This window comes from Trifolium pratense, linkage group LG3 (genome assembly GCF_020283565.1).
Source record: "Trifolium pratense cultivar HEN17-A07 linkage group LG3, ARS_RC_1.1, whole genome shotgun sequence".
Taxonomy (NCBI): Eukaryota; Viridiplantae; Streptophyta; class Magnoliopsida; order Fabales; family Fabaceae; genus Trifolium; species Trifolium pratense.
In genome coordinates this window covers 38,228,313-38,245,813 of record NC_060061.1, presented here as the reverse complement: position 1 = coordinate 38,245,813, position 17,501 = coordinate 38,228,313, and the positions used below count along the sequence as shown (strand labels likewise).

Genomic DNA, 17,501 nt, shown 5'->3' with positions numbered 1-17,501 from the left:
ATATGGAAGAGTATGTTAGAATATTTTCCAATATTATGTGGGCTGCAATCAATTGTGAGTTTTGGTTTTAATAAAAACGGGTTGATGTTGTTGTGATCCATTTGATGATGCTTAAGCCCGATAATTGTGATCAGTAATAATGGGCTTGAACACTAATTCTGATTTGTGTAGAAACAAAGTGTAGGCCCAACTCTAGAGTCCATGATGGGTGGTACTAGGGTTGTGATCTTATATAAGATTGGCTAGGTCCCCTTTGCCGTCACGTACAAACAACACAGTAAGCTCATTTGTTGTCTTCCCCATCAAAGACCTCAAAGACCGGAGCAAGTGATAGGCAAAGGAAGACCTTGTCTAGTATATCGATGTTTCGATATTGGTGCGCTTCCGGTAACGATGGTTTGTGATTATGATTATCAAGTAAGTGTGTTCTAATTTCATATAATATATCTATCTCTAAATTATTAATTATTACATGTGGTATCAGAGCTAGTATTATATGAGTTAGAACCCTAATATATGTTTGGTTTGGTGACGGTGTTATACTGAATCGTAATTTTTAATTCAACAATATTGTTTCATCAAACTAATTTGGGGTTATTCTTATATACGGTAGATATGGTATATTGTGTGTTTCTACTTCTAGAGACTGAATTTTTTGTGACGATGTCAATCGTGTCTGTTTCATATAGTTTTAACAGTGAAACCATAAAATTTTATAAGGTTGATTTCTACATAATCATATGATCGGTGGTTTCTCATGGATAATACCAAACTCAATCTATAACTGAAACACAAAACTGAAGGCAATATTGGTTTATGTTTATTTATTTATACCGATTACAATATATAATTGGTTTGTGTTGTTTGCCAATAGCCTGATTAATTGGTTGCTGTGTTTGGAACGATTTATGCTATGTCTTTCTCCATGCTATTAGTAATGTTTTCGTGTTTAATTCTGGTCTATTAAAACAAAGATTTGCTAGAGTTTGCAATACCTTAATATGTGTTGGATTTAGATCGACCCTTGTAGTCATGTGTGAGAGATATTGTGAGTGGACAATATTTACTTGATTTAAGCTATACCAATTTGAGTGGTAGATATATGAATTAAAATATGTATTTTCTTTTAATCGGTTTTCTATACTTTTGTTATTGAAATTGTGCATTCAAATTGGTTCCAGTATGAGATTCAATTGCTCCTTTGTTTTATGTGCTATAATCATATAATCTATGTTCCGATACAAATTTTGCTTAATAATTTTGAGATACAAAGTGATAAACTGGAACATGAAATAAGCACATCAATTGTTGTCTATTCAGTGTTAAGAAAATAACTATATACTGAATACAATAGATCCAACACAAATCATTCATATTGGCTTTCACAAATTTTGCAAAGCATATTTGTCGATTATGGTTCAAGATTTCATTATAAAGGGCAATTAAGATTTTTCATGTGCCTATTGTTAAACCACTGTAGTTATTAAAATTGAGTGCACATGAAAGATTGGCTTGCAATTTTTACCGGCTTATATTTTCGGAGTTTCGAGCATCTATATGGATTTATTTATTCAGAAATTGTGATGCCAGTCACTTGTCATTCATATTGCTTATTTAAACTAAATGTGTATCACAGTATCTATGAAATCATATGCCAGTCACTTTGTATCACAGATTTTGTTTACATATAGCTTCATGTGTATAGTGTGATCCTAATAGCCTTTTGGTTTATACACATGTGCTGCATTCGATAATTTCTTTTCTCAACCGTTTAATTGGATTTAAGTTGAGTACTATAATACTTTTGCCCTCTAATTATGTTGTGGGTCTTCTTCCTCAATATTGGGACCAATTAAATGGTTCTATGTGGGATTGCTACTAATTCTATTTTGCAGCAACCATGTGAAGTATGTTAAGAGAAATTTGGTGAGAAATTTTTATTTAAAGTGTTATGGTATAAGTGCTCAAATTCAGATTATGGACTGTTAATTTTGGATGTTACTATTTTTCATTTATGTGGTATGCATCACATGCTTTATTTCAATGTTGGTGATAGATGTGCACTTGATGTACGTTTTGTGATGCAATTAATTTACACTGCAATTTATCGTAATTTTGAGTTCAGAATTTGGATACTCATGTGTTTATGACCAAATATGTATTGCCTTATTTCTATAAACATGCTGAGAAAAGTTTTTGAGCAATTATTTAAGGCAATTGAAAACTGATATCCTTGTAACTTATTATTTATATAAGTTGGGTCGATTATTATTATTGAAGTCATTTTATTATGATATAACGGTTTGCACTTGATTTGTGACTATTTGAGATGACACCGTCAAATATCTTATCGCGGGGTCTTTGATTCTCATTGATTCTATTTGCAAGGATGAAAAAGTCACACTCTTGGAGGTTAGTGGTGCAATTATTTATACTCTTGTGACTTATTATATAATTGCACATTAGGAGAAATTCTTTTAAGATATTATCGACTCATTTTAAAATAATAAATGTGCAATTATATATGAAAGTTTTATTGTTTTTCCAGAATATTTTTAAAATTATAAACTCTCTACAATTATCAATTGACTTCTTGTATATACTCCAATTTTTAAAAATTTTACTCGATTGAGTGAGAGTATTTTAAATTTAATTTTGAGAGTTCTATTATGGATAAAATGCAATCTATTTGACATGTTCATTGTGTGATAGAGAAAATAGTTGAATATTTGTTTAAATATTTTAACACTTTTGGATTGGTAATTCAACTATAATTCTCTATCAAGTGGGAGAGTTTTACATGTCAATTATCTATAAATGTGTATGGAGACTTAAATTGAGGAAACATGGTCCTATGATATTTATAAAAGTTCAGGACAATTTGTTTTATATCCTCAATAATATAAAAGTGGAAGTCTCTTATTTTATTTTTTCCGCTGCGTAAATTTGCATATATTATTATATTGAGTTGATTGTTTCACAGTAATGATCTCTTATGAGTTGACTATTTAACAGTAATGATCTCTCTCCCCAACTAAAGACATATAATTATATGTGAAAACTTTTAATTATTGATTCCTATGCAAGAAAATTTTGTGCGTTGGTATAAACCGTTACCACCAAAGTGGGACCGCTTATATCAATTGATGGAATTTTCTTTGTAGTTTGAGGAATGTTTTTAATTGTGACATGTGATTTTCTGCCTAAAGGTGATAATTATATGTTATAATTAAAAATTAATTTGAGATGAAGTTATTGGAGAATGCGTTGAACGGAGGAATTTGCCAGCCCAAAGGTGACAACTTTCAAAGCTCAATGTATACTCATTGATTAACTCATCTGAGGTTTTGACTGAGGATTTGACCTTAGTTTGTACATTCTGCCCAAAGGTGATTGTACCATTATATTGGCCTCGTTGTGATAGCTTCTTGATTTTGAGCTATATCTTGTCCTTAAGATAATTGACTGATGAGGTTTTGACCGAGACATTGATCTTAGTTTGTGCATTCTGCCCAAAGGTGATTGCACTATTATATTTGTCTCTTATGATAATACTAATGCATTCTGGTTTTGATTTAAGTATGAATTTCTCCACATATAATTGTTATGCTTCCATCAAAATTTTGAACATCATAAAATTATAAGAAATGGAAGCAAGATTTGGAGAATAAGCCTATGATTAATGCGGAGAGCACACCTGAATAAAAGGATCATTTGGGTAAGTGGGAGAGAATTGACTACTTGATTGTCACTTTGATCTTGTTAAAAATTTTATATTAGTTGATCCCTTAATCAAGAAACTTAGGTCCGTTGTTTTCAAGAGTAACATTGCAAACACGGACATTGTTAGTTCTTTTAATATGTTTGATTAGTGGGAGTTTGAAAATAACATTTGAATAAGTGACAAATAATTAAGATTCTTTTGATATGTTTCATTAGTGGGAGTTATTTTAAATTTTATATTTACTCTTTTATAATGTTGAAATTATTTCTTATCAAATATAAATAAATAAATAAAGTTGTTCACTATGAATCTGTCACTACAATTTGCTATCATATAAGAGTAAAATGTGTGAATCCTTTTCTTATACACATTTTTTTTTATAGTCTATCAAGTATAAGATCTTTATGCTACAGGTGATGCATACCTTTGCCTTATATGTACAGATATGAAAGAATTCTTGTTTTTGATAATTTTTCTTAGTCTCAATTTTGGTTTGGTTTGTTTGGCTAATTTGTTGCGGAGATCAAAAGCTTGTTGACTTAAACTGAGCCTATGTGATTTTGTGAATGTGTGGTTTTACAAAATATGGGTACATATTCATTCACACGTTCCTTTCTTTAGCTGGAAGCTTTGGTTACTGTTATTCATTTTAAAATAACCATGTATCATGGTTTGTTGGAGATATAGAGACTTATCTACCTAAATAATTCAAGTTTTCATATATGATGGATTGGGTTTTTGAGTCAATTCAAAATTTTGATTCAGGCTTTAGTTTATGCAATATGATGGATTGTTGTGCCTTGCTGAAGGAACCGTAGTGTATGACAATTGATATATGTGAAAATTTTGAGCTCAGTGTTATTAGGACTGTGCCCGTGGTCCACAATATTTTGGAGTTGAGGCATTACATAAATAAATATTATAGCTCAGTGTTGTTGGGATCACTATGCCGGTGATCAACACTATTTTGGAGCTGAGGCATTATATAAATAAATATTATAGCTCAGTGTTGTTGGGATCACTATGCCGGTGATCAACACTATTTCGGAGCTGAGGCATTATGTGTAAACATAAATAAATAAATTAAGCTCAGTGTTGTCGGGATCACTTAGCCGGTGATCAACACTATTTTGGAGCTGAGGCATTATGGTATCTTAAGAACCATGTAATTTCTCTGGCTTTGATGCATTTGAGAGAAATTATGTCTAAAATATTGGAGCTCGATGTTGATTAGATCATTATACTGCAGTAGTCAACATCATTTGGGAGCTTGGACTTGTGGTATCTTATGGACCATTGAATTTCTCTGGCTTTAATGCATTTGAGAGAAATTGAGGACTGACGAAGAAAATGATAGTATGGTTGAGATCACAGACATATCATTTTCTCGCTACACTCTACACAGATGACTAGTCGACGGGGTTAGGTGGTATTTGTAACCATGGAAGGTGTTGTATCGATAATGATATAATTACTGCTATGATTCGATATCATTTAACTTTTGTTGGACGGAGTCTTAATTAGATGTTGCATCTTGGGATCATTGTGGCCACGTTAAAATATGTTATCAACCCGAGAGTCGTTTTCAAAATGTTTTCTCAAATTAAAAATATACAATTGATTTTGCCCAAGTGGGAGAATGTTAGAATATTTTCCAATATTATGTGGGCTGCAATCAATTGTGAGTTTTGGTTTTAATAAAAACGGGTTGATGTTGTTGTGATCCATTTGATGATGCTTAAGCCCGATAATTGTGATCAGTAATAATGGGCTTGAACACTAATTCTGATTTGTGTAGAAACAAAGTGTAGGCCCAACTCTAGAGTCCATGATGGGTGGTACTAGGGTTGTGATCTTATATAAGATTGGCTAGGTCCCCTTTGCCGTCACGTACAAACAACACAGTAAGCTCATTTGTTGTCTTCCCCATCAAAGACCTCAAAGACCGGAGCAAGTGATAGGCAAAGGAAGACCTTGTCTAGTATATCGATGTTTCGATATTGGTGCGCTTCCGGTAACGATGGTTTGTGATTATGATTATCAAGTAAGTGTGTTCTAATTTCATATAATATATCTATCTCTAAATTATTAATTATTACAGAGTATACGTATATCCATGGTCCCTGTTTTTTTTTATATATAAGCAATCTATGGTCCTTGTAATTGAAGGTGGTATTTGTTGTTATCATATCATTATTTAATAAGGGCCTAAAAGGAATAGAAAATTTAATAGAATTGAAATTTGATGATGGGGGGTATTTGTTGTTATAGAAAAATTTAATTGGAAGGGGGTATTCGTTGCTATAAAAAAATTTGCTTTAAAATAAGTGTCATTTTATTTTTATTGCAATAGCCAGGGATGGATACAGAATTTTTGATTAGCAGGGTCAATGTCATATATTATAAATGATTATTATAAATTTTTAAGTTCGGCCTTTACATCACTGGTATTAGTATAAATTCATTCTTTTCATCTAATTTCGAGTTAATTTTGTCAAAAACTTCCACGTGACACCCCTTAAGTTATCCACGAGGACCATTTAAACATAAACTTGACTAAATGGACTAACTTAAAATCAAATTTATGAAAATAGTCTTCCTATTTTAAAATCAAATTTTTTTGTCCTTTATTTTCATATTTGTTGCAATTTTTATCCCAACTCATATTTTCCTCTAAAAATGGTGATTTTTAGCATCCTAATAATGAATTTATTGTCTAACATTGAATTTAAAGATGAAAGATCACATTTGAGACCAATATTCACTTTTGCTAGCATCAAAAGTCGTCACTTTTAGGACAAAAAACACGAGTTAGGATCAAAATTACAACAAATGTGAAAATATTAAAGATTAAAAAAGAAAAACTATTTTCATGAGTTTAATAAAATAGTGGATCAAAATAAGAATTAAGCCAAAACAAAATAAAGAAATAAAAGAAAATCCAAAATATACAAGTCGTAAAATTTAAAATAGGAGACATAGAGTTGAGAACTTGAGATTTTTTCTTCTTCTTTCTTTTGTATTATTGGAAGTTGAAATGAAAATATTTGTTTGAGTGTTTCCATTTCTATCATGGTCTCCCATCCTAAAATGCGCCTCAATTCCATGGCAATATACAGTAGCAAAACTTAAACAAATATTATATTAGTTTCTTAAAGTACCATATGTGGGCTGTGACTGTGAGTGGGCAATACAAAATTTGATGTGGGGCAACACATAAAAATCTTTATTTATCGGTTAAAAGATAATTGAAGGAGTGGGGTCACCTGCCCCCATTTCCTATGGTGTATATGCGTCCTCGGTACTAGCGGCGGACAATTTCGAAGTTAGGATTATTATAGAATCAGAGTAAAATTTCACATGTGATATAATATATGAATTAATCCCTAAAAAATTTAATTTTACTCTAAACTAACATTAAAAATCTAAATTTTACTTTGAATTTAATTGATATGCACCGACGGTGTAAAATAATTTTACATTGTCGACCAATACCAACCATGTTTTTCGCCACATCACCTCACTTCGCCCCACTTTCTTGACATGACATGGCAAAATGATGGTTATTTATTGGACGATCGTGTAAAACTATTTTACACCGTCAGTGCATATCAATTAAACTCTTTTACTTTAAACTAACATTTAAAAATACCAACAACTTTGATGTGGGGCAGCACATAAAAATGTTTATTTATTGGTTAAAAGATAATTGAAGGAGTGGGGTCAGCTGCCCCAATTTTTAATAGTATACATCCGTCCCCCCTGATAATAGCGGTGGGCAATCGCCAAGCCAAAATTATTATAGAGTCTGAGTAAAATCTCACATGTGATATAATATATGTGTTAACCCCTAAAAGCTCTAAACTAACTCTAAAAATCTAAATTTTACCTTAAACTAACATCTAAAAATACCAACAATTTAATCTCAAAAAAAGAAAATACCAACAATTTCAACTAGAGCTCAAACAACTGTCCAGACTTACTGGACTAGAACCGCCCCTGGTGGCGGGGAGAGGAGAAATAATACAGTGTGTAACTAGATATGTTTGAGTTGTGTTTTTTTTTTTTTTACCACCATTATACAAACCATGTTTTGTGGTGAATGAAGTACCAACGAATTTTGATGTGGGGGCAGCCACATCAAAATATGAATCTTTCTCAGCCGCCGCAGCCATCTTTCTCAGCCACATCAAAATATAAATCTTTCAACAATATTGAGAACTAGATAATTGATACTTTTTTTGCTTTTGCTTCTTTCTCAGCCGCCGCAGCCATCTTATTTACCCTAATTTTTCATGTGCTTCTTTCTCTCGTTCATGAACCCAAAATCACCCTTCTTGATTTTTCTTATTTTATGTTTACTTTAAATAAGTGATATTTCACGTAGTTTTAGGTTTTATTTGAGTTTTCTTTTTTGTGATTTTTTTTGTTTGGTGTTGTTTTAATCTCATATTTATACGGAGTTATTCGTTTTGATTTCTCGTCTTGGTACGGTGTTTGTTCCGTCTTAGTATGGTTTTGTTTTGTTCATATTTGCAGATTTACTTTGATCCATATTCGGTGCAGATTCAATGACTATAGCATCATCAATGTTGCAGATCCGGATGCACGACTATTCTGGATATTTGAATTCCGTCATATAGATCGTAGGCTACATTAAGCCGTTTTATGCTATTAATTCGGATGTTGTGAGCTTATTCGCAGATTCATCTTTTTTAGTGCGAATTTTCATTTGTAATGGTTTTGATTGATGTACTATGCCAATTTGAATGAATGAATATCGTTATGTTTTAGTAAAAAAAAAAAAAAAAAAACCAAACAACGAAGTATAAAAATTAGGGGTGTTTAAATCCAAACCAATCCAAATAAAAACGATCTATAAAAATCGAAAACAGTAAAAATCGAATTTTTTTGATGTGTTTGGATGTCCTTTTGTACAAATCGCTAGATTAAATCGAATTTTGGATTGATTTTTCAAAACTGATCCAAACCGAACCAAATCGCATACATATTTTAATATTTATTTATCTTTTTATTAGTATAAATATATAGTGCATTAATCTATTTTTTTTGAACAAGACATTAATCTATTTTTTGTTCATTTAAAATTTTGTTAATACTATTTGTTAGTTTCATTTAATCTATTTTTTACTTTTTGATATCTTTCAAATATAATTGATATTTGTCATTCCCAAATATTAAGTATATGTATTATGTTATATTTTACATCAAACTTAATATTTATTTCGGAAAAAAAGTCAAAATATTATTTTATAGTGTTTTTATAATATTAATATTTAATAAAAAATAATTTACAATTAATAATTTGAATATTCAAAAAATCGATCCAAATTAAACCGTATAAAATTGGATCGGATCGAATTATATATTTTTTCTTTATCATTCAAAACCAAACCGAACTACAAATAAAATTATTTTTAAATTGGATCAATTTTTCATTTAAAACTAATTCAAACTGAACCACGACTAATCCTAATAGGAACCATTCTTTTTCTTTGCATCACTATGCATTGAAGGGAGGGTGCTCCGACCCCACACCCTCTCCCATATGCATGCATGTCACTACAAGAAAAACTGTATTTATTGGCGGAATTATTCCCTCACAAAGTGCCTAAATCCGTCAATAACTACATATTTATTGGCGGATCCAGTCTGCCAGTAAATCGCACGTCACTAAATTTATTGGCGGAAATTTCCGCCACAAAATCTGCCAGAAAGTGATATGTCAGAAAAAGCAACTTAGTGGCAGAATAATCCGCCAGTAACTTATCCGTCCTTTTTTATTTAATATTATTATTTTGTGGCGGCAAATTCCGCCAGTAACTTATTCTGTTTTAAAAAAAAATAAAAAAAAATAATTGGTTTGAACATTTTTGTGAGCATAACGAAAGAGGAAGCATAATCATTGTTAGTAAAACATAATACTACTAACAATTTTATTTATTTTTGATCAAATACTACTAACAATTAACAAAACTAAAATGTTAGTAAAATCAAGAAGAAGAAAAAAAGGTTTTTAAAATGTCGAATCTTTTTGAGATAATTCTGTGCCCTTTCAAGAACCAAATCAACCCTTTGTTCTTCCTTGAACTTGGATAATGCTTGATGACAACACTCTTGGGAGATTCAAGCTCAGAACTTTCACCACTCTTCGTTGCCGGAGTCTGTAATTCTAGTAGTAATTTTTGTCGTTATCGTTCCATCACTCGAAATCGAAAACATATAAAACCACTCATTTTTAGTGAACAATACAGTCAACGTGATTTTCATTTGAGAAGAAACTAATTTGGGCAAAATCTGAGGCTCTGTGTATATCCATTTGGAATGACATGTTAATGTATGGCAACCATTGAACTTTGAGAAAGGGATAATCGCAAGAATGAATCTACTTTACAATCTCAGATTTGTTTGTGAAAAATTAATAAATATAATAGAATAAGTAATAAAAAGAATTAAAAATGACTCAACATGTTTAGCCGTGAATGTGTGATAATGTTTCAATGTGATCCCTTGGATGTGATTTTATCTATGGTGGATATGGAAAGTTAGATGAGTCACTTGGATCATGGAAGCTCTACCTCTTAGAGCATCTTTAGTGGACGTAAACTAAGTGGATAAACTAAGTTACTTTTTGTGGGCCCAAAATGATATGTAGGATTTAAAAAATTTATAGTTGATTTAAGTGATTTTTACTTTAATGGTGGTTGTTTATAAAGAACTAAAACATGACCCCACATAGTTTGTAATCTTTTGGCGTTGGCACACAACCATTGGTAGTAGACTATTTAACCATGATTTGATTGAATAAAATAATAATTTTTTGGCATTACAATATGTTTGTTGCCGTTGCTTAATTAGTTGATGTGCACAAAAGTTTAGTGCACCCACCTGCCATGTCACACTACATATAATGCTAGTTTCTTATAACTTGCGTTGACTATAAGGAATTGGGCCGTTAGTTCACTGCGCTAATGTTGCTCTTAGTTCTTACGGATTACACTTTGCTTTCTTTTTTTAAACAATTTTTTATTTCCTTATTAACTTATTAGCGGAAATTTCCGCCAATAAGGGTGTACCGAAATTTCCTACAATATGTTTTATTTTTATATTTTTAAATCGTGGTAAATAAATTGGCGGAATTTAATACTTTCTGGTAGAATTTTCCGCCAATAACTTATTGAGGGAAAAATCCTGCCACTAAGTGATTATAAAATCTGTTTGTAAATGAGGATTTTCTTGTATATGTATAGATTATGAGTGATTACTAGTGGTTCAAATGTCTATTAGTTTGCTAATGACATTTTCTAATTTACTTGATGTTGTGTTAGGTGCATGTATAAATTTTGGTGACTTTTAGATATGATTTTAGTCCATGTAAGATTACGAGTTTTTAAGTATAGTTTCTTAAAGATTTTACTTTTAATATTTATTTATATTTTATAAGAGTCAGGATCCGTTGACACCAACTAGTTTGACACCAAATGTTACACCTCTCAATAACGTTTTAACCGATATAAATTTTATAAAATCCACCGTTGGATTGAAAGTTTACATCATATAGATCATTTGTGTAAAATTTCAGACAAATCCAAAATCATTTGATATGTTATTGAGATACATCAAAATTAACGGTTTTTGTATTTTTTTAAATGCCGTTAATCTTTATGTGTCTCAATAGCATATCAAATGATTTTGGATTTGTCTGAAATTTTACACAAATGATCTATATGATGTAAACTTTCAATTCAACGGTGGATTTTATAAAATTTATATCGGTTAAAACGTTATTGAGAGGTGTAACATTTGGTGTCAAACTAGTTGGTGTCAACGGATCCTGACTCATTTTATAAGGACTATTTTAAGAACTAAAACTATTAATTTTTTGTAATTTTTTTTAAAATACGAACTATTCTTACAAACTGCAATATTTTAGAGAATTAAATTTACTATCAAAATTTAAAAGGACTAAAAACAAAAAATATTGTGATTTTGTAAAGACAAAGAACATATTTTATTGTGATTTTCTTAAAAATTTTATTTTTAACATTAACTTCAAAGTAGCATTTATGAGTCAAAAAAGTTGGCCACACATCTCTTCACTTAAAGTATAAAACCCCCTTCAAACACAAATGCATTCATAACCCAAAATTATACATTTTCATTCATTAAAATGTCATTTTACAAAGAATTGTTCCTCCAAATTCTGTTGATTTCTTCTTTGATTGCTCTTAGTTCCCAATTCCAAACTCGAAGTCACTTCAAAACTCGAACTCATTATAATTTTGTTGTGAGTCCTCTCATTTTGTGACAATTACTTTTTTATTTTATTTTATGGATTTTTGTTACAGTAAATGTTACATATAGAGTAGCTATCATATTTTTTTTTTGACAGCGAGTAGCTATCATAACCATATACTATAATTTGCATATTTTTAACTTTTTTACTACACTAAAATTGTTGCATGAAACTGTTTGGTATGTAATATAATTGAAACACGTATGTATAATATAATATTTGTCACATATATACAATAGGAGTATCTTAGATCGTAAGTTAATCAATACATACATGCATGCATATAGTATATGTAAATATGTAATAATTGATTAATCTTTGCAGGTGGAAGAAACCAATTACACAAGACTGTGTAGCACAAAAAGCATATTGACTGTAAATGGAAAATTCCCAGGGCCAACGATAAGAGTCCTCCATGGTGATACAATCTTTGTTAATGTTTATAACAAGGGAAACCACAACATAACTATACATTGGTATTATTTTTTAATTTTTGATGACACATGCAACAAACACAACAACATGGATGGTAAATTAATTGAAGTTTTTAAATGGTTAAATGGGCAGGCATGGAGTAAAGCAGCCTAGGAATCCATGGCCAGATGGTCCTGAGTACATAACTCAATGTCCAATTCAACCTGGAGAGAAATTCAGACAAAAAGTGATTTTTTCAGAAGAAGAAGGGACTTTATGGTGGCATGCTCATAGTGATTGGACTAGAGCAACTGTCCATGGGGCTATCATTATCTATCCTAAAATAAATAGTACCTACACTTTTATTAAACCTTACAAAGAGATACCAATCATATTTGGTATGATTTTTTTATTTTTTTTAATCATATGTTGTGTATATTAGTATAGTTAAATAGAAAGTGTTTTTGTCCACAAAATACTAGCTCAAATGGCAGACATGTCGAAATTGCTAGTGTCAGACGTTAGGATCGGGGTTCGAAATCCGGTCACTCCACTTTATGTGTGTGAGTTTTTAGTAACTTTGTCATTTAATTTGTCTATGAACCAAAAAATAGAAAGTGTTTTTTAATGTTTTATTTAATTTTTGCTTACTAGCGGAATGGTGGAAAAGTGATGTCAACGAGGTCTTGAGAGAATTTCTTCAAAGTGGAGGAGGTCCAAACTCATCTGATGCTATCACTATAAATGGTCAACCAGGAGATTTGTATCCTTGCTCCAAGTCAGGTAAATGTATAAATATTTTTCTGTTATTCTAGTTCAAAGAAAAATTGACACTAATAATCTTAAATTCGCCAAATAGATCTATAATGATATTATGATCAACTCGATAGTATATAATTCGATATAAATCGTTCAAAACAAAATTTGATGTAATTTGAAATTATAATACTGGTAAAAAAAAATTACATTAATACAAAAGAGTGCACTGGATATGCAAAGACGCCGTAAAACACCCTTTACATGATTAACCAATTAAATTTTGTCACATCATAAATTGAATTTTATTAAAAAAAAATCAAATTAAAAATCTTTGCAAATCATCCTTCTCTCTTCAGGAAGTCGATTTCAACAATGAAACACCACAACAAATCAAGGAAATGATTGTTTGATAGTGACATGTTTCTTATATATAGGATCGGAGGGAATAATACTTTTTTTTTTCCCTTCAAAATCAATTATTTTTTTTGTTTATAATAAGCTGGGAATCGAACTCAGGACCTATAACATATTACTCAAACCTCTTACCACTAGACCAAACCTAATGGTTTGAAATCAATTTTTTTTTATATAGTAAATAGTGAATAGTAAATAGTCAAAAAAAAAAAGAGAGAATATGTAAAGTAAAGAATGACATTTATAAAATGAATTTGGTAGGGACATAGACATTGCACTATGTATAGAAACTTAGTTTGGAACCCCCAACATTCCACATATTTATCTTTAAGGTGGAACTTCTAACTAATAAACTACTTGACAAAAAAAAAATCATGTATTATGAGATGGTTAAAATATCAGGACCAGAATTCTATTCAGTCAAAAAATACATGCATTCATGCAGTCATGTTGTAACAAAAAAAAAATCATGCAGATGTCTTGCATGTCTTTAAATTAAATTTTGATGGATCTAGTTTTAAAAATAGATGGCTAAGATTTACCTGCAGTCAAATAGTGACTCCGGGGAATCCATTTCCAAAATATCACTATATAGATGTTTATGAAAATGTTTTAGAAAATAATATTATGGCGCATAACATTAAATATGATTGGACGTTCATGTAACTAAAAAGGAAAATGCTGGTATGCACGACAGGTTCACTCGTGCAAATATGATGACATGACGTGGCTCCATATTAAATTCTGATTAAAATTACTTGATTCTGTTTAAACAAAATCAGCGTTCTCCCTTGCCTGCAACTCCATCGCTTATTGACAATTCGTTATTGCCTTGACTATACCCCTTCTGCATGGTTACAAATCGTTCATACATGTAACTTCGAGGTCCCGTCACAACGTCATGGAATGATATTGTCGCCGTGCCTCATGTGACGCCACTGCAACACCACCACCCCACAACAAATCTGCAGATGAACGATCATATATATGTTTCAATTTGATTCCCTTTATCGATCGTGTTCAGGGGCGGAGCCACATACATTTGAGGGTATGCAAGTGCACCCCCTGAACCTTTAACATTTACTCCAATTATCCTCTTTTATTACTATTTGAACCCCCTGAGTTTGTTGTGTTGCACCCAACTCAAAGATATTTTATCTCATTAACATGGCTCAATGTCATGAATTTGCTTACTTCGTTGTTTGACCCATTTCTATTTTACTTTTTCTCCACATATAATAATAAATATTAAAAATATTTATTACTAGTATTATTTAAATGGGCTCCTACAAGTGGACGGTGGGATTGATTCTCTTGGATTAGTCGGTCATATGGCCGGATACCAAGTTTTCAAAAAAAAAATAGTATTATTTAAAATTATTTTTACATTTCTACCAGAGTTTTTTTTGCACCCCTTGTCCTAGGGTCCTGGCTCCGCCACTGATCGTGTATGTGTATCTATCGAATATAGATAGTGGTGGTGTTTGATGCAAAGAGGGAAAACACGACGAATACAACAGAACCGCGGGGACGAATACAACAATGGCAGCGGCGGTAAAGACAATTACGGTGAGAAAACAATGATGAAGGCTACAATGGAGACGGCAACCACGATGATAGAGATAATTTGTTTTGATGATGCACATATATTATGGTGTTTGCGGCAACTGTTGTGGCTTGTAGAAGTTGCGGCGAGATCAACAAAATTGGCGGCGGCTTACAGTGCTTTTGGCGCGGTAAAATAAGAAGGAAGTTACTATTCTGAACAACATATTCTGATAATGAATGTGTGCGACAATTTCTCTTGCAATTAATTCAAAAAAATCAAAAAAAGGAAATTGGGTGTGGCTTGGTCGTGCCATTCGTCGGTTGTTTTTGTCGTTCCATAAAGCACTTCTGAACTAAAAACTCTAAATAACCATTAATAATATACTAACACTATAAGAAATTTATATCTCACCTAAAAATAAAAGAAGAAATATATATCTCATAATATTTCAAACATTTTTGTATCTTGTCTTGGATGTTTGGCTCTAAACGTTCAACTTCTTTTATTTTTCAGAAACATCCAAGCTAACAGTGGAGCGGGGAAGGACATATCTTCTACGTGTGGTTAATGCGGCAATGAATCTCATTCTCTTTATGTCAATTGCTAAACACAATCTCACTGTTGTCGGTGTTGATGCTATGTACACCAAACCAATGACAAGTGATTACATTTGCATATCACCAGGAAACACAATGGATATATTGTTTCATGCCAACCAAGAACCTGATAACTACTATATGGCTGCAAGAGCATATTCAACTGGAGTAGGAGTAGCTTATGATAACACCACAACCACTGCTATAGTACAATTACAATACAAAGGGAGTTCTACTCCACTTTCAACTCCTTCATTACCTAATCTTCCAGACTATAATGACACAACAGCAGCTTTTGACTTCATCACAAGCATTAGAGGCAAACCTGATAACTACTCTCATGGTGTCCCAAAAAAAATCAACACTCATATGCTAACTACACTTTCTATCAACACCTTTCCATGTCCCAATAACCAATCCTGTGAAGGCCCAAATGGAACCAAATTAGCTGCTAGCATGACCAACATAAGTTTTCAAACCCCTACCTTTGACATACTAGAAGCTTATTACTATCATATCAATGGGGTATACAAAAAGGGATTTCCAAATTTGCCACCTGATATATTTAACTTCACTGCAGATTCTTTGCCTTTGACCTTGCAAACACCAAAGCGAGGAACTAAAGTTAAAGTTCTAAAATATGGCACAAATGTTGAACTTGTTTTCCAAGACACAAATTTGATATCAGGGTTAGACCATCCAATGCATCTACATGGATATAGTTTCCATGTTGTTGGATATGGATTTGGTAATTTCAACAAAAGTAAGGACCCCATGAACTACAATCTGGTTGATCCTCACTTGTGAATACGGTCACGGTGCCTAAAAATGGATGGGCAGCTATTAGGTTCGTCGCCACCAATCCTGGTATGTGTCCTACTGAACTTATATTTTTTATACACAGTAAACATCTTGTTTTTAAGGTAAGGTGATCCCAAAGTCATCATGAATTTATTGAAAAAAAGAAAATACAAAGAACTGTATTTATATTTAACTATTTCCCTCTCATTTTGCTTAATTCAAAACTCATTGTTGTATGAACTGTGTGTGCATTCAATTACAGGAGTATGGTTCATGCACTGTCATCTAGACCGCCACCTCTCTTGGGGCATGGAGACAGTGTTTATTGTGAAGAATGGCAAATCTTTGAAGGGAACACTACTGCCTCCGCCGCCGGACATGCCCCCATGTTGATGAATCTTTTGGACTTTTCTTATATATGCACAATAATAAAATTTATAATATTAGCATTCAAAAAACTTATTGCCCGTTTGTCTTTCATTCATTTGTAATTGTTCTATATTTTTTTTTTGTCAAGTAGCCTAGTGACTAGAAAATCCACCTTAAAGGTGAATAAGTAGAGTGTCCCGGGTTCAAACCCAGACTCCTGCACATATAGTGCGATGTCCCTACCGACCGAGCTAAGCTCACGAGGACATAATTGTCCTATGTTTAATGATTATTAATGATATGATTTGCATTGGTCCAGTATTTCCCTATGCTTCATGAAGGCAAGTGTTTAAATTTTGAAGAAAAAAGGTCCAATTGATAGCATAAATTGTATGTCTTTAATTTGATTTTACATTTTATTATAGGCTTAATTACTTAATTGGTCCCTTAAAGACATTTATAGTTTCAAATTGGTCCCTTAAAGAAAAAAGGGCCAAATTGGTCCCTTAAAGACCTGCCGTTAAATATTTTGGTCCTTTCCGTCCAGAAACTGTTAAT

The 17,501-nt window shown here is 31.8% G+C and overlaps 1 pseudogene; it reads left to right on the top strand.

The window, feature by feature from the left end:
* Positions 1-11,835: 11,835 nt before the first annotated feature.
* Positions 11,836-17,264, top strand: LOC123914411 (annotated as a pseudogene).
* Positions 17,265-17,501: the final 237 nt, after the last annotated feature.